Source organism: Caretta caretta, chromosome 2 (genome assembly GCF_965140235.1).
Source record: "Caretta caretta isolate rCarCar2 chromosome 2, rCarCar1.hap1, whole genome shotgun sequence".
NCBI classification, from domain to species: Eukaryota; Metazoa; Chordata; order Testudines; family Cheloniidae; genus Caretta; species Caretta caretta.
Window position 1 is genome coordinate 132,840,648 of NC_134207.1, and position 24,899 is coordinate 132,865,546.

Here is a 24,899-nt window from a genome sequence, read left to right on the forward strand (position 1 = left end):
GAAAAAAGGAGTTTACTGGGTCAGGTAGTCCAGTGGTTAAACTGTAGCAATAAGGCTTATTTCTATACCTGTTTGAAAATTTGATACTGGGCATGTTTGTCTGAATACCTTATTGCTTTTTACTTACTACTACATTTTCACAGCAGTGCATGGAGATTTAGCTGTGTGATTCCCACTATCTTCAAAAGAGGTTTCATGGCAAACTGACATGCACTGCTTTGAAAATATTCCTCTTCACGTTTTTACAATATTGGTAGGTCCACATTTGTGATTTGCCAATGTTAGTGGGCTATTTAATCTAATGCTTTCAATAGGATGGTGCCTATGGTAAAGTTCAAAATATACAGTTGAAAATCACCTTTTTTTTAATGTGGATACTGTGCTTGCTATAAAATTCTATACAACAGTAAACAAAACAAAACAAAAATAATACCCCAAACCAAACCCCATAGACCCTACACAAGATTTTACTCTCTATTAAATTTCATAGGTTTTTAGAGAAATGTATATAGACCTGCCCCTCTCTCCCAAAAATACAATTAGATTTTGATCCTTTAGAACCTATTCACAGTAAGGGTTGCATGGTTGGACCCTAAATTTTGTGGCTTCTGTCAACAACTGAGGTAGGTGCATACAAGAAAATTAGTTATTAACTTCATCTTTAACGACTTCACACTTACCTAGTTATGTCCAGTCTAGGAGCTCAAAATGCTTCACAAATGTGTATTAATTTAATTTTTAAAAGTTAGGGGAATATAATATTATTATTCCGTAGATAGGGAAACTGAGGCACATAATGGTTAACGGATTCAACCATGGAGCAAGTGACATAACCAATATAGACCCTGGCAGTGCTGACACCCTAGCACTTTGCTCTGCCTGTACAGCTCAATCTTTTTTGTTCTTCTTTTTCCTTTTATTTATCATTTTTAAATTGAAAGAGCACACTATAATTAGTTCCTTTCACAGTCCACAAGCCTGAGCCAGGGCCAGCTCCCCATGGAACTAAAGGCTCAAGCTGCTGTGACTTCAGCAATTAAATTAAGTACAATACTAGGAAACAAAGCTTTCCTCCTCAAAGCCAGTTGCTCAAATCAAGCCCGGTTGTGTCCAGGTATCTTTCTATCTGCCCCCAGGCCCAAACTGGGCTGGATGCTCTGCCATTAGGCACAGTCCCAGACTACTGTCAGACTGCTGCCAGCACTGGGTATTCAGAGCCTTCATCTGCTAAGCAGTAAAACCATAGATCACTTTTTCACAAGCCACAGACCACATCCTCAACGTAGAGTCAATTTACATGGAAATAGCCAACACATCTTGGCTGGTCCGTTGCCTCTCTGAAATCTCAGAGGACTAAGGGTACATTTATGAAATAATAGTTGGGCACCAGTATGCAATCTAAAATATGCTGTGGAGCTTTTTATGGGGCCAAAGCCATTCTTGAATGCAGCATTGTAGTGGATTAAGAATGTTTGCTACCTTATCGTCAGTATATTTTGTACATCCCTGTGAAAAATATCAGCAGAGTTTAATCTAGGCTGGAGAAAGAAATTCACAGCACTTGTCTATAGGTGGCAAAGAAAGGAATATTGGTTGTTTGACAAGAAAATGTGGTTGTCCCAATTTTTAGTCTCACTCTCATTCTCTGAAGTAAATTAAATTGAGATATTGTGGCTGCTGTGATTGTCTAAAGCATTCTTCGTCTTCTGCATGTTCTGTTTTGGTCCATTGTGCCTGGGCTTTATTGTTCTTTTGTTTTTAGTGTGTCTGATTCTGACTTGGTCTTATAATAGGCTGTATGGAAAGGCCCTTATTGTGCTTAAAATTATGTTTTGTTCCAGCAACAGCAGCGCTACTTTTTCTCTGCAAATTTATATAGCCAATAATCTGAGAGACCTTGAGTTTAAAAGTTTTCCACAAGAAACGCTGCAGTTTTCTGTCATGACACATCCAAAGTTATCAGTTTTGGCATCATAGTAACAGAGTTCTTGTCCATAACTTCCTTAATGTTTGCCCCGTAAAGGCCCAAATTGGCTGAAAATGATCAAAATGTGCCTCAAAGTACATTAAAGGTAAGGCTGAATGGACTGAGGAACTTAAAAATCATATACAAGAAAAAATATTGCAAATAGCCAATTTGGAATAAAATTTTTATTTTTTTTAATATTATGGACAATAAAGTGTCCTAAAGAACTAAAAATTCTTGCCCTACTGGGGTGTTTGATGCATAAATGTTTTCTACAATCATCAGTCTAACAAATAATGTGCAATAAATTACCATGTCTACCTTTTCGTGGTAAATATAGGTCAAGGTATTTACCTCATTCCCATAATTTGTTTTTCCTGGCAATACTCACCTTTCCCTGTAGGCTGGACTATGTTACCATTTGTCCCCAAAATAACTGTTTATACGCCGGCCTAACTATGTGAAATTATAAATTTGATACATCTGATTAATTTTTCTCTGTAAACACCTAAAATATTGCTTTTTCCCTTGACAACCAGCATATTTTCCTCAGCCCCAGTTCTGAAAAAGGTAAAACATAAAACTTTTTATGGGAATCCCCTTGTATTTGACATTTATTTCTCAAATATTTAAAACTGACATCTTAGCTGGTTTGGCCTGAATTGACATAATTATTGATATAAATCAACATTTTATTTTATTATTCAAATCAGTGTTCATTTTGAGTCATGTATATTGTTGTTGGCACCGTAGGGCTTATTCCCTCAGTAAAACACACTTTTATTTGCCAGTCTGACAGTCATGGGATCTGACTCCTCAAAGTAACTCTTGTCGGACATATCAGCATTGTGAAAGACAGGTTCAGCAGATTTTTCGTTAATATTCTCACTCTTCTGACACTTACACAAGTCTGTGCAGGTAAGCCCAGCAGCAAGACAGGAACACCTCCCTCTGACATTTAACGTGCTTTCAGGTGTAATGCACAACCTGCAACATACTGTCTGATGTTGGACTTCCTGTTATACAGGTGATGGCAAGCTCCTTGTTTTCTAAAAGCCATCTGTGGCCAATAGGGGAAGAAGCATTCATCCTGTTAAAAAGAGAGTGCTTCATTATTGCAGCCTGGTAATTTGCCTCTTTGCTGTGTTGGTGTGCAAGCAGAGTCTTATAAAATGTTTTTTTCAAGCATGATTTTTTAAGAGTAAAAATTAGTGTATTCAGGCTTATTCTCAAAACTTTAATGGAATGCCACATCTAAATAATATTTAAAACTAACTATCTCCAGTTCTACAAGAAGGACTTCTCTGAGTGCATGTGGAATCAGTGGGTGTGCCACAGAACCACATCTTCTCCCTTTGCTACCTGTTCTGGCTCTTTCATATTAGTAGGAGTTGAGGAGAGGATGCCAAGTTCCATTATTTTTTTCTCTTTGTTGTCAATGGAGCTAATTTAGAAAAAAATAAAATGCAGTGCATTTATCTTCATTAACACACTCAGCAGTGCTGCCATCCAGGATGCAAGCACCATCTTTTGTGGGGGTTTGGTCAACTAAAGCTCCTTTTGCTGAGTAACTGCACAAATCATAAGGTAGATCCTACATAATCAGTGTCTAAGTTATAGATTTATATCACTACAGAAAAATGGTGTAATATTTGTTAATTATTTTAATTCTGGAGACATTACATGTTAGAATATAAATTTTAGGGGACTAAAATTCAGACTTAAATCTTTAGTCGTGTCGCTGTCATGCATAAGTTTGTTTCTTTATACAGCTTAAGACGTACTGAGATGTGTATTAGGTGCAGCAGTGAAATATTAACCTCCTGTGGGAAGCAAGAAAAACTGCAGGCTGTCAAGTTTAGCAATGTTTCGTCTGGGGGTTGATTGCAAGCTTGGGGCAGTAGTTTTCACCAAGATGTCGCACACCAGCTTTTCTCTCCCATCCTCCATCTTATCTTTTAGGGATGGGGTCTAAATAGGTCTCCTATGACAGTGGTAGCTATCTACAGTGAAAACACAGTCACTACCAACATATGCTCATGTTGCTTTAAATAAAACCAAGCTTTAATTAAAAAAATGGCTCAAGCTACCAGCAAGCCATTGCGGGGAGTGGACCCCTGTGGTCTAAACTAATTTCATTGCACTCAATTCTTTCCACCGCATCTAATGTTATCATCCTGGGAAACACCATGACATTCAACAATGAAAATACACTAACAATGTATTTTCATTTCCAACTGTCCATCACAACATTTTCTAAAAACAGGCATTCCCAAGAGCCCAACTGCCACAAAAGGATGAAGTTGATTCCACACACACCAGCTCATAGTCTGACGGAACTGCATTATGCTTGTGTGTCACAAACTCCACTGCCATTCTTTTCAGAACAAAATTTGATTCAGGGATTTCCCAAGGAGTTGGGTTCTCAAATGCCTCTGAAATTCAGTGGGAGGTGGGCAGCTGACTTCCCTAGACTCCTTTGAAAATCCTGGCCTGAAGTACTAGTGTTAATCCACTGAGTGTTTCTAAATTAAGACCTGACTATGTTTGATCTAGTTCTGCAAGGGCCTGAAAGACAATTATGCACCACAAGAACTATACAGCTTGTGGGAGTAAGGTTAAAACTATCAGATGCAGAAGCAGAATATTCCTAAGCAACAGACACACACACACACACACACGAGTCCAAGAAATAAGAGTCCATGCTTGTCTCTGGCCAGAGCAAGAGTTAAGGCATATTTCTTCAATACATTTTTCTTTAGGTACAACACAAACATCAGTGAATATATATATATATATATATATATATGAATATATAATAAATAAAAAGCTATTTTTTAAATCTATGATAAATATAAACATGTTTATCCCTCCTTGCTGCTCTGAAAACTGCAGAGAGGATTCCAGACAATTTTATTTAGCACAGAAATACCAAGTTGATTGGAACGTTAGACATACCTGAAATAGATTAGACAAATAGTTTGGCAGTCTCAAAGATTTAGGCATTTTACCAAGCCTGGAAGAGTCCCATGAGATCAGTAAATCTGGTGAAATATTCAGTCTTGTGATACCAGAGATGAAATGGTTTGTGTAATACAGTAGCCTCCAAACAAAGCTTTAAAGTGGTCCCTTGTTCCACCCGAGAACTTTTAAGAGCTCCCTTCTCACATCATACCCCTGCTCCCTGTGTTAAGGAGTAATAAAGACAGATACCAACATTTGTAAAATATTGTTTTTTAGCAACAATGTACTATATAGTAACTTCTAAAGAGCGATCTAAAACATACATTATCCATAAGAGTAACTATACCAACCTAAGGAAAATATTAGCACCCCAATCTGTGAAATGCATCCATCCCATTCTGACTGGTGAAAGCCAGCGAAGAACAACTATTGTACTAGTAATAAAAATAGTCAGGGCTTCTTCAGAGAAGCACACCTACTGCAAAACACAATAGTTCATTCAATTTTCAATCTGGAAGACTTCTCCAACTACTGTTCTGTCTCCAGCCTTCCATGCCTGGGCAAAATAATTGAGAAAGTAGTAACCACTGATCTTCAACAACATGGACATCAGCCAACATTTGGGATTGGATGCCTCACAATAGGTTCAGATCAGGACACAGCAATCTTCTTAGGACCGTGGACACAAGCATGATCTCCATACTCATCGAGCTAGACCTCTCCGCATCCATTGACACAAGGAACTGCTAACCCACCTACATGACATAACAGGAGTAAATGGTCCAGCATCACAGTGGCTCCAGTCATTCCTCTACAGCAAACCTCAGAGTTGTGATGGGTAACTCTTCCTCATTGCTAAAGACCCTTGCTTGCAGAGTCCCCCAGATAGCTGTACTACCCTTCTTTTCTTCAATATCTACATGAGATCACTGGGAGAGACAGACACACGTGTTCAGTTGCCAGAAGTATGCTGATTACATTCAAGTAAATATTTCATTCTCTGTGGATGCAGCCACTGTCATTGCTGAAATGTTGGAATGTGTACAAGAAATCAATGCCTGCATGAAAGTAGCTGGTCCAAGTTTAACCCAGGCAAGACCAAAGTTATGCTGGTCAGAAAGGGGAATCATTTTCAAGAGCCAGCTAGGATGTTGTCTCCACCTTCCATTGAAGACATGCAGTCCCCATTCATCAAAGTGGCATGGGTCTCAAGTTACTGTTTCACTCCTCACTTTGGCCCTTTCTCCTGGACAAGGAGCTGTCCACAGGGATCCATATGTTTGTCATCTCCAGTCTTGATTACTGTAATTCACTGGATCTGAAGCTAAATGTGAAGAAGATACACAAGCTCTAGCTGAAAAAAAAAGGAGTACTTGTGGCGCCTTAGAGACTAACCAATTTATTTGAGCATGAGCTTTCGTGAGCTACAGCTCACTTCATCGGATGCATACCGTGGAAACTGCAGTAGACATTATATACACACAGAGACCATGAAACAATACCCCCTCCCACCCCACTGTCCTGCTGGTAATAGCTTATCTAAAGTGATCATCAAGTTGGGCCATTTCCAGTGCAAAAAGAAAAGGAGTACTTGTGGCACCTTAGAGACTAACCAATTTATTTGAGCATGAGCTTTCGTGGAAATGGCCCAACTTAATGATCACTTTAGATAAGCTATTACCAGCAAGTTGGGCCATTTCCACGAAAGCTCATGCTCAAATAAATTGGTTAGTCTCTAAGGTGCCACAAGTACTCCTTTTCTTTTTGCACTGGAAATGGCTCAACTTGATGATCACTTTAGATAAGCTATTACCAGCAGGACAGTGGGGTGGGAGGGGGTATTGTTTCATGGTCTCTGTGTGTATATAATGTCTACTGCAGTTTCCACGGTATGCATCCGATGAAGTGAGCTGTAGCTCACGAAAGCTCATGCTCAAATAAATTGGTTAGTCTCTAAGGTGCCACAAGTACTCCTTTTCTTTTTGCAAAGATAGACTAACACAGCTGTTACTCTGAAGCTCTAGCTGGTACAGAATACAGCTGTGCACCATCTTCCTGGCTTAGACTGCTATGAGCACATCCACTGTATGCTCTAATCCCTCATCTGGCTCTTAGTCAGATTCTGATCCCAATTTAAAGCTCTGGGTCTAATTGTCAAAGCAATTAATGCATCAAGCCCTAATTACATTAAAAAGCATATTTCAATTTATGAACCACTGTCAGCTGCACTCCTCTGGGATAATGCAAATCAACTAGGGACTCTACTATTGCTATTGAATTCATGTGTAAGTGCTCAGATAGTGTTGTGATGAATGGCATCCCCTAATATAGATTGATAAAATAAACTTTTAAGGTGAGAGAAAAAGTTGAGAAATACTTATATATTGATATACAAATAAGAATCAAATGTGCTCTCCTTTTGTTGCTCTACTCCTCAAAATTGTATCTCTTCCCACAGACATTTCCAACATGATCCCTTTCACAAAACACATATCCCTTTTGAATTTGAGACTAGGATTCAGTGAAAAAAATAGTATGTTTGTGGAAAGTGTCATGAACACGGCCAAAGGGAATACATGTTTTTCATTCGAATGCTTTAAAGGTCTCCACCATTTGTTTCCAGGTGTTAACTAGGTTCCACAAAGTATGGATATCTTTCAGATCTAGTCTTCTCATCTTATATTGTACCTGCACCATCATTTTTATATTTTCTTCAAAATAATTTTATTACAGCGGTTACGGCTATATAATGCAAAAAGCTATGTCAATTATAGAAATATTCAAAGGGTGACCACCAGGTAGAGAATTAGAATAGAATTTTGGAAACAATGAAGAGAAATAGTGATACTAATGAGAAGAAAAATGACATGCGGTAGTTGGCTTGTACACACCCGTTTTTTCCCCATATATTTAATAAAAGTTTGACATATTTCTATATAAATAGTGTTTTAATCTGTTTTAATACTGATGAGTTTTTCCAATGAGCAATTGTTCAATGCTGCCTATTTTCAAATAACATGATTGAAAGTGATCTGTGCGAGGTATAGATATTGTGGTGCTAGATGAAACGGTTATATTAATATTATAATATTAATTAACTCAGCACTGTGCTGAGTTGTCCCAAGTTTGCATTTTTACTGTGCACTGCTTCTGCGCAGCTCAGACCCTTCACACATAACTATAGCTAGAGATAGATGTGTGTTTAAGATGTGCATAAGGGTTTACACTTTTTTTTTTAATCATGGGTTATATATAGCAATACAATCAAAACAAAACCAGTTTTTTCAGTCTTTCAAGGTAAATAAAATATTTTGATGACACTGAAAAATTGCATGAATGATATTTTGATAATCACTCACCTTACATACCTTTAAAATATTGTTCCTTGAGTAGAATCTAAATGATTTTTTTGTTGTTGTTGTTGCCTTATTTGTTTGAGAGATCATGGTAAATAATGTAGACATATTTTATTTTAGGAATTCATGAAATCAAAGTTATGTACACATCTGTTGAAAATCTGTTAAAGATTGCCTGATAGGAATATTTTTGTATAGTGCCCTATTTATACGATGTCTTGCAGATTGCATTTTAAGAGAGTGCCTCCCTGCACTGATGACATTCAGTTTTCTAATTCACTTTTAATAAGGCAATCCTTTTCTGAGATTTATTTCCTTACGAAAATGAAGTAGGATTGAGGAATTAACAGCAATGCTATTAACATTTTTTTCCTTTGGTATAGCCTTATGCTTTCTGTTTGAAAGTAAGTTGAGATTTATTTTTCCTAGGCCAGTGCAACAAATGCAAGAGCTGAAGACAGCTGAGATACTAATTCTTTGGTGAAATTAAGATACCTGTGTGTTTGAGGTATGTTTGTTTTATAAATCATATAAACTATTTTTCACTCTTTCTGCTTGTGTTTAAAAATAATTGTAACTGTTTTTGAACATTTGTTCTTAATCATATCTTCTAAAGACGTACATGTTGCTTCACTTTAGGGGAAGCCCAGAAGTATTGGTCTTTCTCTTTCGGTCTCTTTCTTTCTTCCATTTGATACTTCTAAGCTACTGGAAATTATTTTGTTTAGAAATCAGTTTGTTTTATCTACATACAATACAACAGGAATAGCGAGCTGTCTGTGGAGGCTAGTTATATCCAGACAAAGTCTAATAACTAGTGACTTTACCCCATTTATAAACAACTATTCTCCATGTTCCTGGTTGATGTAATAGGAATTCTAAAATAGGATGGTATTTAAATGTTCTGAAAGAAATCATTGACACTTATCAGACTGTGTCACAAGGTTATCTTCAGGATATTAGGGCTGTCTCTACAGTTCATGTTTGTGTTTCGTGATTTTAAGTGAAGCCTCTACCAGTTCAACATGCAAAAATAAAATAGTTTGTAAGTAAATTCCATATAGCTTGATAGGAGTTCAGCAGGTGAACAACAGAAGGCAATCAGTAGGTATACAGGCCAATGGAGGCTGTACTGAGAAAATCCAGGATCTGCCTTGATGATTAAATTAGTGTGATTAGCCCTGTCACCGCAGGTTACAGAAGTAGTTCTAATTTTAGTGGACTTGTTTCAGCCTATGTAAATTTCACCTACAGAGCTTATAGTGAAGCTACATCCATCCACTTGTTCCTAATGTAAAGGTTCTTATACATATAGTTATCAGCATACTCACAACCTCCATTTTACAGCAACAAAATTCGCTTTAGTCCTGCTCTTACTGCTGTCATTGGTTAGGCTCGAGCTGAGGAATTGCATCACAAAGGTCCTAAACAGTTACAAGAGAAACACCCTAAACATGCAGCTGATGGCTAGACAAACAGCTTCCCAAAGACATTGTAATGTAATGTGAGGTTTGGGATCCAGAACAGACTGACTGTTTTCTGTTACTATTTGGAGATATCTGGGACTGGGACCCATCTGTTTTCCCTCCTCCATTGGCAGCCCCAGTTTTACCTTCTCTTGAATAGGTCGAGGAGCCAAACATTTTCAGCTATTATTCAGAAACACCGAGTTTTCCCAAATAGCAATTTTCAGGCTGTGCCAAGTGTTATTTCTTCCAGCTACACTTGGCTAGGAAGTTGCTATTGTTTTGTTACTGGTGTAGGCATATGGTAGCTGTACTTCCAGTTTCTTTCCCTGTGCAATTCAAGATGTTAGCTTTGACCTCTGAAAGCGTTTTGATTTCTGTCCTGGCTACTTTAAAAACCATCTCTCTTCTCATGTTCTTTCCCAAAAGTTAAGATCAGCTGGTGTGGGGGTTGGTAGCAGGGTATTTTTGAGAGAGCTTTTCCAACTGCAGGATTCGTGGCCTCATACACTGGTCTTTGTAGCCCTGCCCAAGACTTTTGACCCATGGGCCTCACTTGTTGCTAAAACCTTTGCTTGAGGACATTGGTTGGACAGGTTTTGTGGTCCGTTAGAGGTGAGAATTTTGTTGAGTCCTTTAAACTGGATTCTGTATAGTATTCCCTAGTTGACATTCGCTCAGTTTTGCTAATTGTCTTTTTTTTTTTTAATTTCATTAATATAATAGAATGTTTTGAAGATGCATGTAGCAAGAAACTGAACACATTTTTATACATCTAGACAAATAAATAAAAATAACATCTTATTTTCTAACATTATCTGGATCTTTGAAGCCTTATTGACCATTCTAGAATTTATAAACACAGATACCATTCTTTCAATGACCTCTTTCTCCTTCTTCGAGGAACCAGTATTTGAAAGCATTATTTTTGTGGTATAAGTGACCAGAGTGAAACCAAAGAATGGAAATAGATGTCACACATTCTCACAATTAAAATAGATGTCACACATTCTCACAATTTTCGATGTTGGTTATCATATCCAAACTTCCTATAGGTTTGTTAACAAAGGAACTGACTTTATTACTGAACTTATGACAACCAACCAACCATTTGCTGATGACTTACTAGAACAATGCTTCAGAAAGTGTCTGCCCCTGATCCATTGAAACAATCGCCATTAGCTCCTCCTGACTCCCATTGTGCTAAATGCAAGTACACTTATTTGTCTTATAGATTGTATATAGTGTGTGTTCTTATAGTTGAAACTCGTAGTATGAGTATTAAATTTATATTGCTTTTAGGAGCATAATAAAGAATATTGTTCTATTCAACTATTAGAAGATTTTAAAAAAATAACAATCTTTTTGCTTAATGTAATAAAGCAGGGCTACACATAAATTGCTGATTTTATATATTTGCAGCTATTTTGCCCTCTGCTTTTCCATGTTTCTTTTCCAGTTTTTTGTTAGTTTTTTAAAACCATTACATAACCTGCACTAAATGAACACCACATATAAGGAGATAGAATAAAGCAAGAAGAAGAAAAAATGTTTATACAGGGAAAATATGTATTTGCCTTTTTCATCTAACTTAATGAGAGAATGCAATGCTACATTTCTGCCTCCTTATGGTGTTTAATACTTATCAATCAGCTGCACGTCAGGTTAATTCAGAAGACTCCAAAATGGTGGTTCCCATTAGTAAGTAGTTGCTGCTGGCTTCTCCTCTGGCCTTGACCAACAATCTTTCCAAAGGTAAGAGCATTCCTTGGAGTCTCTTTTTCTAGTGTAGAACTCAGAATAATAGAGGTGACCAGCTTTGCAAACTGCATCTGGGTCCTTCTTATCTATCTATCCCTTGCGAGTCCATGCTGGACTTCTCAAAAGGGATTTGATATAATTATCATAGGATACCCTTCCAGGTTAATCCTTCAGAGTGGCTCCCCATAATTCCATGGGCCTTTCCTTTCTCACAGTCAGATAACCCATCATAAAATAAGAAAATAAACTCTCCCCTCTCCTCCCCGAAATCTGGAAATAGTGTGATAGATTTTCAATGATACAAAAACACACTCCATCTAGTGAAACTTGTTAAAGCCATTGAAACAATTCTCGATCCTAATGAACCGAAATGATCGTTCAAATGTTGATTCCAGAAGACACTGTACCAACTGATGCTTTCATGTGCATCTGTCACCTGATTTTTTGTAGTTAGTTTTGACTCAATAAGTGGTGTTTTTTTTACTTTGGTGGGAGATTGGGGGAGTTGTGAAGGTGACTGAGCATCTTGCACTGGCTTGAGGTCTCTCAAATCAGGACAATGGCATTTGATTGACATTGTAAGCAGAAAGACAGGATTTACACTATGATTTGTTACCATCATATATTAAGCTGTTTGAAGATATTCAGAGGTTTGGAATATCACAGATAGACACAAGGAATATAGAATAATGGACCATGTGCAAGTGAGTCAATGTTACCATGGTGATAGGTGACTTAGAAATGTATAGTGAAGTAGGTGCATTATACATGTGATTTATTAAATGGGTATTGCCACCAGATATGTGATATATTGTAGTTTAGCTCACAACTTAACTGTTGCACGTTTATCTTGTTATGGAATTCAGCTTGGATGGGGAGATTTCTGGGTTTAAGGCCTCGTGTCACAATTTTGTCTATATGTGATCCTTTTCGATGAACTCCTAACCATTGTTTGTCCTCCAGTTCTTCTTAAGCACTAACAGTCATCTAGGGATTTTTTTCTTTGCATCCCTTGTCACTGACTGTGTAGCCTGCTATTCTGCTGACCAGTCTAATGCTCTAGTGCTGAGTCACTATTTTGCAATGCATTTGTAATCCTGTCAGATTCCCCTTTCCCACACCAGTACCCTGCTAAGATGTTTGACAGCCTTTTCTCCCTTCGTGCTCACATGCTGTGCCAGCAACTTCAATTATATCCCCTATATATTGAGACTGCATCCTCACTATTTGTCTGCATGGTGTCTGCCATACTTCTGGGGGCTTTGCAGATAAATAACTATATAATGTACTACTTGTCATCCCCTTCTCCCTCCCCATTTCTATTAAGTATATTTCTTCATAGTGGAGCTTATACCCATTGTATCTGACTATTTATTCACATTCCATTTGTATATTTCCCTGTGATATTAAATATAAAGTATATTGCTTTTCTTTGTTATATAAAATATTTGGTTTGTATGAATTTCATACTTTTGAAAAGGCATCATACTGACTGGCTGTCTTAAATACTGCCATCTTCTGGTGTATCTTTTGGACCAAAGGAGCATGGGAAGAGGAAGTGAAAACTTTCCTATGCAGTCCTTCATATTCATAGAATCATAGACTATCAGGGTCGGAAGGGACCTCAGGAGGTCATCTAGTCCAACCCCCTGCTCAAAGCAGGACCAATCCCCAGCTAAATCATCCCTGACCTTAAAAACCTCTAAGGAAGGAGATTCCACCACCTCCTTAGGTAACGCATTCCTGTGCTTCACCACTCTCCGAGTGAAAAAGTTTTTTCCTAATATCCAACTGAAACCTCCTCCACTGCAACTTGAGACCATTACTCCTTGTTCTGTCATCTGCTACCACTGAGAACAGTCTAGCTGCATCCTCTTTGGAACCCCCTTTCAGGTAGTTGAAAGCAGCTATCAAATCCCCCCTCATTCTTCTCTTTTGCAGACTAAACAATCCCAGTTCCCTCAGCCACTCCTCATAATCATGTGCTCCAGCTCACTAATCATTTTTGTTGCCCTCTGCTGGACTCTTTCCAATTTTTCCACATCTTTCTTGTAGGGTGGGACCCAAAACTGGACACAGTACTCCAGATGAGGCCTCACCAGTGCCGAATAGAGGGGAGTGATCACGTCCCTCGATCTGCTGGCCATGCTCTTACTTATGTATCCCAAAATGCTGTTAACCTTCTTGGCAAAAAGGTCACACTGACTCATATCCAGCTTCTCGTCCACTGTAACCCCTAGGTCCTTTTCTACAGAACTGATGCCTAGCCACTCGGTCCCTAGTCTGTAGCAGTGCATGGGATTCTTCCGTCCTAAGTGCAGGACTCTGCACTTGTCCTTGTTGAACTTCATCAGATTTCTTTTGGCCCAATCCTCCAATTTGTCTAGGTCCCTCTGTATCCTATCCCTACCCTACCGCGTATCTACCACTCCTCCCGGTTTAGTGTCATCTGCAAACTTGCTGAGGGTGCAATCCACACCATCCTCCAGATCATTAATGAAGTTATTGGACAAAACCAGCCCCAGGACCGACTCCTGGGGCACTCTGCTTTATACCAGCTGCCAACTTCCTCATCTCTGACCTGCAGGGAACAACCCTCCATGTGCAGTCAATCCTTAACATCTCTACTGAAATGGTTTCAGAGTAGCAGCCGTGTTAGTCTGTATCAGCAAAAAGAACAGTTGCCACAAGTACTCCGGTTTTTTCTACTGAAATGGGCAACTAGTGTTCAATTGTGTCACTTTCTGGGATATGGAATCAGTTATTGAGCAATGAAACCGACAAAGTAATTTCAAATAGAAAGAATGAACAGCCACTAGTCAATACCAAAATGTTAGTCTCTGCTAAGCTGGACTGAATTTGAACTGGTGGTCTAGAAATGAAGGTGTTGGCAGGCAATTTGAAATTACCAGCTTGTTTTGGATATGATCTATATGATTTAGAAAAGAAAAGTAGTTTTACACAATTTGAAATTGATTAATTTGTTTACAAACATATGTGTTTTACTTCTTCCAGAACAACTGCCACAAAAATTAATATAGTGGGTTAGTTATATGAAGAAAATGATGATCAAATATTCCATATTTATATGACTGTTGTAGCTGCATATTGAAATCTCTAAAATGTAAACCTAGAAAAACATCTAATATCTGATCAAAAGATACTTAAAAACAGCATATTCTAAAGGTTAGCTTAGATCGAGAGATCTGTAAAAATGCTATCATAGTAAAAACCTGTTTTGCAGTTATTTGTGAGGCCAATTTCCTTTTTGTTTTTAAGTATTTTTGGCACTTTTTGTCAAATTGATCAAAACAATCTTTCACACAACGTCTTTTAGAATAGCAACTAAAATCTTTGATTACGAGTAGGATTGCCTTCGCCTATGAGTTTAACACCCATAAATATGTATGTGCCATTGAAGTAAGAGGACTACATTTATAATGAACTGCATATTAAATGAAATAGCTGGATTTAATAGACAAGAAAAGAAAAAAAATCTAATTATAATTGTATTTGATTAAAATATGCCTTTAAGATTTCTTAAACAATGTTGCAGTGCCGCAATTGCCACAGTACAGAGCAACTGAGATCTCCATCATGATATGTTGGCTTTGCAGTGGGTTTTACTGCAGAGCAACTTTCTTTAAGCAGCCTTCGTCATGGTGTCATCAGATGCATGTAAAGTATGTATTATGTCTGTTCTAATCAAGGAAGATCAGTCATTTGATATAATGGAACTTGATTATAATTGGCCATCTCTGGATAGCTAGTTATCCCAGTCTTTGTACCTGCACTGGATCAAATTGTATTTGCATGTATATTCTGGATATCACAGAAGATGCAACAGAGTCTCAAACGTATGGAGTCCCATTACCAATTTTCTGAGCTATTTTGTCCCCACCCAAAAAAAATCTTGTCACTTGCATATTATCACTTTTAAAACACATAAATTTAAGGCCTAAGAAATCAGCCTTTATATTATACATAGATGCACACTTTTTTCCTTTATTTTATACTCAGTATTCTTTCAAAATAACATGTACTCTTATAGCACTTCATTCACACAATGCTTTTTTTCTTCATCTTCAAAAAATGCCTTTGGAAGTGCATGTGTCATATTTTTCACTCACTTTGTGTTGTGACCATGGGTGCAGAAAGTTTTATAAAACTGGTAATCTTAAGAAAATCTTGCTTTCTTTTGTTATTGTAGATCTCAAATTTTTCTACTCTTGTTATTGTTTGTATAGGATTTTCATGAAGCAGCACAGTATAAGTCATTCCAGCAAAATGTGCTAAGGAAAAAAAAGGAAAATGTCAGAAGGAAAAAATAATTAGGATCCTTCTTTGTTATATTGTGATGAGCCTCTCTTTAGGACACAGTGATATTCAACAAAAACTGTTTTCAAATTAAATTATATGGTGGGCTCATAATAATGTACGGCCACATTATGTTCTTTTACCCTGATATAAATATGGAGTAACTCTATTTCTTACAATGGAGTTACCCTAGATTTACACTGTTTGGCTGAGCAAAGCAAGGCCTTCCTCTCAACTTAATGGCATTTTTGTCTGCCTGTAACACAATAACATTTGAATTCTGCACCTGCTTAATTCCAAATAGTCAGGAAATGTTCTAGACATCAGTGCACAGATCTTTATTGGTTTTGGTGAAACCTGGAAAAAACAGAAGGAGAAATAGGGGATACACAGAACCCCTTACATCTGGCTAGTACATCTATTAGTTTTAACCAGGTTTGTAATTTTCTGTAGATCAAAGAACTGGTTGATGAAAGCCATTGTCATTTTCTAGCATAACAATGACACCCCAGCTCAGCTCATCATTCCAACAGAGTTCAAAATATTGATATACTGAGTGATTTATCTCCCAATCCGAAAGAAAATAAATAATTCAATGATTTACACAAGGTTACATATTTGCATGTGTCCCTGACATAGAGGAGGATGGGAGGGTGGCACACCAGGAGCTTTTAGAGTGGGGATGGAGGGATGCAAGGAGTCCCTGTGTGTATGATGAGTTCAGCCTAAAGAAGCAATGGAGTTTGTGACCCTCTAGACATGGGTAGGCTAAGATGGGACCAGTCACAAAATAAATGGCATACACACACAGCTCCTGGCATGTGATGGAGAGGAGAATGGAGGGGAGCACAAAGAACTGTGGCATTGGGGAGGAAAAGGAGAATGGGGAACCGTAGTAGGGAGGTATCATTGGAGACCCCCAGATTCCCTGGCATGGGGGAGAATGATGGACCATGGTATGGTGGAAAGAAGAAATAGGGGACATGAGTTGGGGGATTGTAGGGGTACACACAATTCCTGGTATGGGTGAAGAGGTGGGGTGGAGTTGCTGGGACTCCCTGGAAAATAGATGGGGATGGGAGGCACACAGGGATGGGGTGGGGGCAGAATGGAGAGATACAAGTAGCCCCTGCTGCTTTCAGTGAGCATTGCCTGAAGAAGCAAAGAAGTGAATGACCCACTAGCATAACTTGATCTTTATAAAACAGTTGGTAGGTTACAGGCTTCGTATGTGAAGTGGTGTATCACACTTGTGTGGAAAATTTCATATCCCAAAAATGACCTTTAGCTAGCCTTTATTATATATGGTCTAGATGAGTTGCCATACCATGCAGCTGAATGAGACTGATGGAACACCAAACTGTCAACACACATTTGACTTAAGAGAGCTTATCCATATCTTGAACTTCAGGGCTTTCTGAATTATTTTACCTTGCTGGGAAGTTATCAGTCCAAATTAGATTTTTATGTACAAGACAGAACACATATGAAACACAAAAGAACAGGTTTAGAAAGCTGAAAAATTGTGCTTTTTAGACTTCATCCTCAAAACATGACTTGCAGGATCTGGGTTGTTCTTAAAACATAAAAGAAAATGTTTAAAAAAGAGTAACTCTCCCTCTATCAACCATTTTGTTTTAGCTATATTTGGTGGTGGAATGGGGGGTGCTGGGGTTGGCTTGATGAAAGGAGAGAGACAGGGATGCTGAGATGTTCTGTTTTTTGGATAGAGGACTAAAATACCAATGGGTTGTGGTCATGATGAATTGGGGCGAGAGCAGTGTTAGAGGTCTTTCCCTTCACCCTCTCCCCTGGTTCTTGTCATGAAGACAGAAAGCAGAAGACCAGAAGTCTGAAGTGCAGGCAATGCAATGTTTATTGGGGTTAGTTCCAAGCAAGCATATTCATCGCTCTATACACCGGCAGAGTCTGTTTCCCAGGATTCCGTTCTCAGCTCTGACGCCACAGAGCATTTACCCACGTCCCCCTTCCCAGTTCTGACACCGCAGAACCTTGCCTATGTCCCCATTCCTCCTCATTCCCATTTCTCCCTTCTTAGCAGGCCCAAATATACCTGCAATGCACGTCCTCAGTGCCACCCCTTACAAACTTATGGTCATGTTCCTTTTTGGGGGGGTCGTGAATCTCGGGTCTTTGTCTGACCTCTTTCGTATCCCATGGGAGGGGTGAGGAGTGAAGTTGTGCTATGGTCAGGGACAGGCTCTTCTTTGGCCTTTTAGTGTTTTATACCTTCTCCCAATCCCTCTTTGCCCCTCCCAACTGGTTGCTTGACCTGGCCTTGAGATAGGAGTAACACTTTAACTGCTCTTCTCTGTTCCCATTATGCTAACAAACCCATCTGGCCAGGCAGAAGAAACACACACTCTGTTTTTTTTCTTTGTTCACACATTAGTGTAAGGTGTAAGAATATTGATAGGTCAAACCCAAAATTCTATCTGAGGCTGACTGACAAGCCTATATACTAACAAGCAAATGATATCTGCAGCTAAGAGTGCTGTGAGGAGCCAGATTAGACTTGGTTGTGACATCTGGTGCTTCTGATGTTGGAGGTAGGGAAAGGGACCAGAACGAATTTAAAGCTGTGCAGCAGAACAGATCTGAGGAACAGATGTGATAGATGCTGGGTCGAAAAAGGTGTGTGCACAGATGTTGATTTGAGGTGAGATCCTAGGGGATTTCTGTAACATGGAAGAAGTTGGAAGCTGTTTCAAACTCATTGCTTCTGGTAGCGAAAATGGTGGAGGGGAAGATTTGTCATGTTCTTGCCATTTGTAACTTCAGGTGAGAAGAATTCTTTGATATTTATCTGCAGTAAATTACACTGTACTGTGGTTGATGAGATAAATGTCTTCATTACAAACGGATGTATTTGTTCTGAAGTATTGCCTGGTTCTGATGTATCTAAAGATTCTTCTTGAATTGTCTTTGGTGAGGGTGGGTGTTCATGGGAGAACCTTTTGCCAAGGTAAAGGTTACCTTATTTGACATCTCCCTGCATTTCAAGTGCACAATTAGTTAAGGGACAAAATCTGAGCTGATTTACACCCTGCAGCCAGGAAGTATGAGGTAAAAGTGACCATAAGAACAGTCATACAGGGGCAGACCAATGGTCCATCTAGCCCAGTATCCTGTCTTCCGACAGTAGTCAATGCCAGGTGCTTCAGAGGGAATGAATAAGTGTTACATCTCCCATCACCCATTCCCAGCTTCTGGCAAACAGAGGCTAGGGACACTTCAGAGCATGGTTTTGCAAGTCAAGGCAGAACAGAGACTTAAAAATACATATATTTATTGTAAAGGCTATTCTATTTTAATAAATATGTCTATTTAAATTTGATATGGTGTACATTGAGTATTGTAGATATGGTCTAACATAAACTAAGGGGAGCTGAAACTGCATTCTGATGTCATTTTGCACAGTCTCTCAGTAGACACATCTATTTTGCATTCCTCTGATCATTATAACTAAGTTTTAATGTAGTACATGTACATTATCATGTGCCTGTTCTGTTAATTTTAAACCTGTTTCTGTTGAAGGGTGTTAGTGTCAGGCTTATTGTTGGAGCTATTAAGTATGTCCTACCAAATCCTGCTACTTAGATACTTCTGACAGAATGAAAACCAGATACACAGCTTTGATTTAGAAACACTAAGAATAGGCTTAATCCAAGCCTGAAAGCTATAATCCAAAATGATACAGAAGACATAATGAACAAAATGAACAGCTTACTGGCACCTGATCTGACGGGAAGACCCAGGAATAGACACACAGCATATTTCAAAGACTTTAAATTAAAACAAGTGACTGTACCCATCCAATTGTTAGGGCTGTAACCATCAGAATTTTATATCCCAGAGTGCCTTTTTTTCATTGTTCATCTTTGAGGTTTAGCTAACCCTTAATTCTATGTTAATCTAGAGGCTCAATGATTGATCTGCTGAAAGTAACAAATCTCATGAGTTATTTCTGTAGCTTGCTTCAGGTGGAGTGAGAGTGAACAGAAATTACCTATAGCAAAACAATGATTGTTCACAAAATAGTTTGTTGTAATTGTATGTTCTTTCATGAGCAATATGTTGGCCTACAAGTTGTTGATATTGGGGGCGGGGGGGAAACAGTGGATAGGAGCAACCCTAGACAGATCATCCTGTAGATCATTACTTAGAATCCTACCTGCTGCCAAGGCTCACATTTTGTTCAGAATGAGCGAGAAGATTGTTGCCTCCCAAAACTTCCAGCCATACAGCAGTTCGGAGGGGTAACACTAAGACAGGAGCCACATTTAATATACTCCATTGAAATGAATACATGTACTTCACCTTTCTGTTCTTTCAGGCTTCCTGTAGATATTCAATAATAAGGTTTCCCCTGTGTAAGGTTACATATCAACTTTGGCCATAAGAGCTAGAAACTTGATTTTTGTTTTTTAATAAAGAGTTCAATGCTGCAGAAACCGATGGGTAAAACCTCTGCTTATCATTTGCAGTTATCAATATTTGTGGATGAGGCTTAAATATATGAGAACATTTTTAATAATGTTGATCAACAATACATGATACTGAAGTAACATGCCAAACCTTTGTTCTGTACTTTATGATGGTTAAGTAAAAAGGCTCTGGGGTGCATGCTTCTCTCTCCCACAGACACTGCTCCCCTCCACCAGCTCCCATTGGGTGAGCTGGTATTCAGGGCGGGCACAGAGCGCAGAGTCTAGTGGGCCCCCCCGCCTAGGAGCCAGACCTGCTGGCCGCTTCTGGGGCATAGCACGGTGCCCCAGGACAGGCAGGGACGAGCCTGCCTTGGTTCCGCAGCACTGCTGACCGGACGTTTAATGGGTCAGTCAACAGTGCTGACCAGAGCTGTGAGAGTCCCTTTTCGACCGGGTGTTCTGGTTGAAAACTGGACACCTCATCACCCTAATTGGTACACAGGTGGAATCACTATTAACAAGATTTATGCTGCACTATGGGTGCAGATAATCTCTCATAGTACAAATTGAAATTGTTAAATGCACAATGTTAGGATTATTGTGGCTAGGATGTGCCAAACTCAGTGTGATGCAGAATCATTTAAAATTTGGACATAAAAATAAATAAAAAACAAGTAAGCATCATATACTAATGGAGTAAATGAACTGTGCATATGTGTTTGTGCAAATGAAGAGGTGGCCCTATATTCTAAGTTTATGGTAGTTCATGGTTGCAAAATGAGGTTTGATGGGAACAAACTATCTTACCACAGCATTTCCCAAATGTACAATAACTGACCACCCCTTTGGGAAAATAAAACAAAAATGCCCTCCAGAGATTCTGCCAAGGCCTACCCATCTTCATTTATACATCTGCATCCACTGGCTAATCATTCACACCCACTTTTTTGGGGTGGGGCTCACATTTTGGCATATGCTGTATTTTGGATAGATGAAGTGTTCAGAAAAAAAAATCTCATTCCACTGTGAAGCCCTTCATTAATTCAAATGTGTTAGTTACGGTTTCTTCAAGCAAATCAAATTCGGCAGGCTGCAGAAGCATAGTAGTTTGGATCAGGGGGGTCATCAACTCTTTAATTTGCTTTGATCCATTGCTGGAAGAGCCCACATTTCTTAATTTTGCAGGCACAATGCAAAATCCATCTTTTCTCACAGGCCTTGTGGTAGGCTGGAGTTCAGAGGAGGAGAGGCTGGAGGTTGAAGGATGATTTCAATGGAGGTCTCATGGCATGTTTAGGTAGATTCATTTCTTTGCCCAGCTATACTGAAAGAAGGACAGGAGACATTCTGACATGGGTTTAATCAGGCTGCAACTTTATTATTAGATTTCTAGGACTACCCAGCAGATAAGTGTACAGTGCAGGTAACCCCACATTTAGTCCATAATTACCTGGGAGGAGGGGGCTTCTGCCAGCTCCCCCTCTTTTTCCATCCAGGTTCCCACAGCCAGTCCATCCCTGGAATCTTAGCATTCTCCCTTCCACCCCGTAGGAGAATTAAGGTGGGCTTTAAAAAATGGAGATGGGCTCCTTGCTGTACCAATCATATAGGAGTCTGCAAATCTCACCCCCCTCCCCGTTCATTCCTTTAACAAACACCTCCTTTTAAAGTCTTTTTCCAAGCCATTTTTCTGGTCACTATATACTTTTCCTATGGAGTACCTGCACTGGACATCCACCCTACACTTATATTTAGTGAACAAAGCCCTTTCTGAACCCATTGGGAGGAAGGCGGAGAAAAACCCAACTGCACCCAAGCTAATCTGCTCGTAAAGGAAAAATTCCTTCCCAACCCCCCTAAAAAGGGGGCATCCAGTGTAATGCCCACAGCAGGTTTTGGCCAAACCTGGTATCTGACCACCTAAAGGAGAGAGAAGGTGGGTGCTGCAAAAAAAAAAAAAAAAAAAATTGATTATATGAAAATGACGACAATGCAGAATTATAGGCTGAACGAATTAAGCAATCAGAACCATCAGAGTTACAGGTTCATTTTGTCATGCAGCATTCTGAAGACAAACTTTGATGTACTGGATAGACTATGCCTATTCCTCAGCTTTCAATGGACATATCCAAAGTTTGAAATGATTCGTTCTATACTTTCTGAATCTGCAATTATTTTTCTGAGTTTCATGGTTTAAGCAGGTATTTACCAACACCCCGTCATAAACTAGTTTTTTCCATGAAATTGCCAGTCCTGCAAGGAGCACCATCCAAACTTGAATGAGCTTCATGAAAATATCCCCCATAATTTATAAATTGTAAAGTCATCCTATATATTGTTGGCAAGCCTTCTGACTGATGTGTAGTGGCGAGGCTTTCATTTTTTTAGTATATTTTGGAACAAGAAAACATTAACTTTCAAGAAGCCTAACTCTCAGATGATATACAATATAAAATTACTATAACATGCTCTATCATTTTAACTGCCTTGACTTCCTGATCTGTGTCTGCCAGATGTTCAACTGACTACAGCCTCTCAGAGCAGAGCAAAACATAATTTGGCCAGACTTCTAGAGTCTCCCAAATTGTAACAATGTTCCATTACTTTGTTCCCAGATAGTCTAATGGTGCAGTTCTACAGAAGTAAGGCCATGACTTTAGGGCACTTATTATTCATCTTTGGCACTTATGGTTTCCAAGCAGTGCCAAAGTTATCTTGAAAGCTCATTTACAGACTATTTCATTTAATAATCAGTGCTCTCTATAATTAAATGCAAAGTCATGTAATTTATTAATAGATGAGAGAATTTCATTAAGATTCCTGATTAGGACAAGAGCACTAACAGAACTCTAAAGGTTATACAAATTTAGTGCCTGCTTAAGGTAAATTAAATACAAAACCACATTTAAATAAAGTGGAGAGTCTTGCTTAACTTGTCAAAAGCCAGGAAATTTTAAAATTTAATTTGATATTCTGTCCTTACTGAAACAACTCTGTCCACCCAAATGAATGAAATTAAAATATAGCTGAGTGAATCAATAGTTTCAAATATGTTGTCTTTTATTTGGTTCATAAGGATCATTAACATGGGCCTCTAGGTCTACTTTTCAAATATGACAAGTTGTTTTAGGTATCTCAGCTTTTAGTCCCCAAATTTAAAAATCATAAAAAGGCCTGATTGAGAAGGTGACTGTTTAGCATTTCTGAAAATCAGGACACTTGAAGGTGTCCCGGGTAAAGGAGGTGGTTGGGGTTAGCCTTGGACTCACAAATCAAGACACCCAAAATTGCTAGTTCCTTTTAGGAAGTTATAAAACATATAGGGTGAGTTTTGCTATTGACTACAATAGAGACAGGATTTCACCCATATTATTTACCAAGGGAATATGATGTCTCCTTTTACTCTGAATATACTTTGTTTTATGACCCTGATTCAGTAAAGCATTTAATTGTGTGCTAAAATACATTGCTGAATTGGGGGCATATCAAACAAAGTGAGTTTATTCATATTTATTTAACCTGACTTTAAAATATTTTTTTTCACACACATATTGTATTTCAAAATGCACAATATGTCCCCAGTTCACCAAGGTGCATAGGCATGTGACTAATTTTAAGCATGTGCTTAAGTAACTTGCTGAATTAGGACCTAAATTATTTGACGACAAGCAATTCATTCCCAAATATATCAGCTGCTTCATTTGAAAACTCTAAATAATATTTTATTTAAACCAGTCAGAACCTGATCCTGTTGATTGGAATCAATATAAGCTTTTGCCATTTATTAAATAAATAGCAGGATTGTGCCTTGCCTGACCAATACTATGAGCTAAAAGTAACCCTCCAATACATGTGCTTTCTAAGCATATCTACTGCATTCTTCTGTATTGCAGAAATGAAATATATATGTGATATATATATATATACCCTCAATTTTAGAGAACATTCTTTGAGCTATTTTAAGCTTTAAGAGTGGAAAACAAAAATATATAATGTTCACAAATGTAACTGCTGCAATACAGATTATATGTATATATGTGTGTTTGTGTATAAATTCTGATTATAAGACTTGTATATAAGATCAGTATTAGTAATATATTTATTGAGCTGAATTGTTACTCTTACATGAGTTAGTCCCACTGAAATAGAATTTGACTTATTATGTATCTGTGATCTTACAACACACACACACACAGATTGCTCAGGGCACATAATGACAATTTGTAAAAAATATGCAGTAGAATAAAAACAATGAGTGAATTCTCTGATGAAGTAATTCCATATACCAGGAGAGAATTTTAGCCAAAACTTCTAACTACATATTACTTATACCAAATGTAATTCCAGACCGAGACTTATTTTCTGATGTGTTATAAACTCCTGAGAATAGGGATTTTTATGGAAGTGTCACTCTGCCCTCACCCCCTTTCTCCCAATGTACTCGTGTAACGCTGTGAGTCAAGCATGCTACTGCAGACTTATAGAAACAATGCCATTTATAATTAAATAGTCTTGTACAATTGCATCAGATTTCACATCTGATTTTTCCATTACATTCTGAGTAACTGTGGGCTTCCTCCCGCTCCATATTCTATTATGCCCTTGCCAGCACACAGTT

General features: G+C 38.4%; 1 protein-coding gene across 7 annotated transcripts in view; it reads left to right on the plus strand.

Annotated features, from left to right (window-relative positions):
• The window catches only part of CDH18 (cadherin 18), an 831,624-nt gene that overhangs the window by 370,683 nt on the left and 436,042 nt on the right, over positions 1 to 24,899 (plus strand). For 6 of the 7 annotated variants that reach the window (XM_048839639.2, XM_075125429.1, XM_048839637.2 and 3 more), the window contains one exon: positions 8,716 to 8,794. The exons of the other annotated variant lie outside the window; for it this stretch is intronic. The gene's annotated coding sequence lies outside the window, so the exon portion shown is untranslated. The remainder of the gene's footprint in view (positions 1 to 8,715; positions 8,795 to 24,899) is intronic. 7 annotated transcript variants of the gene reach the window in all.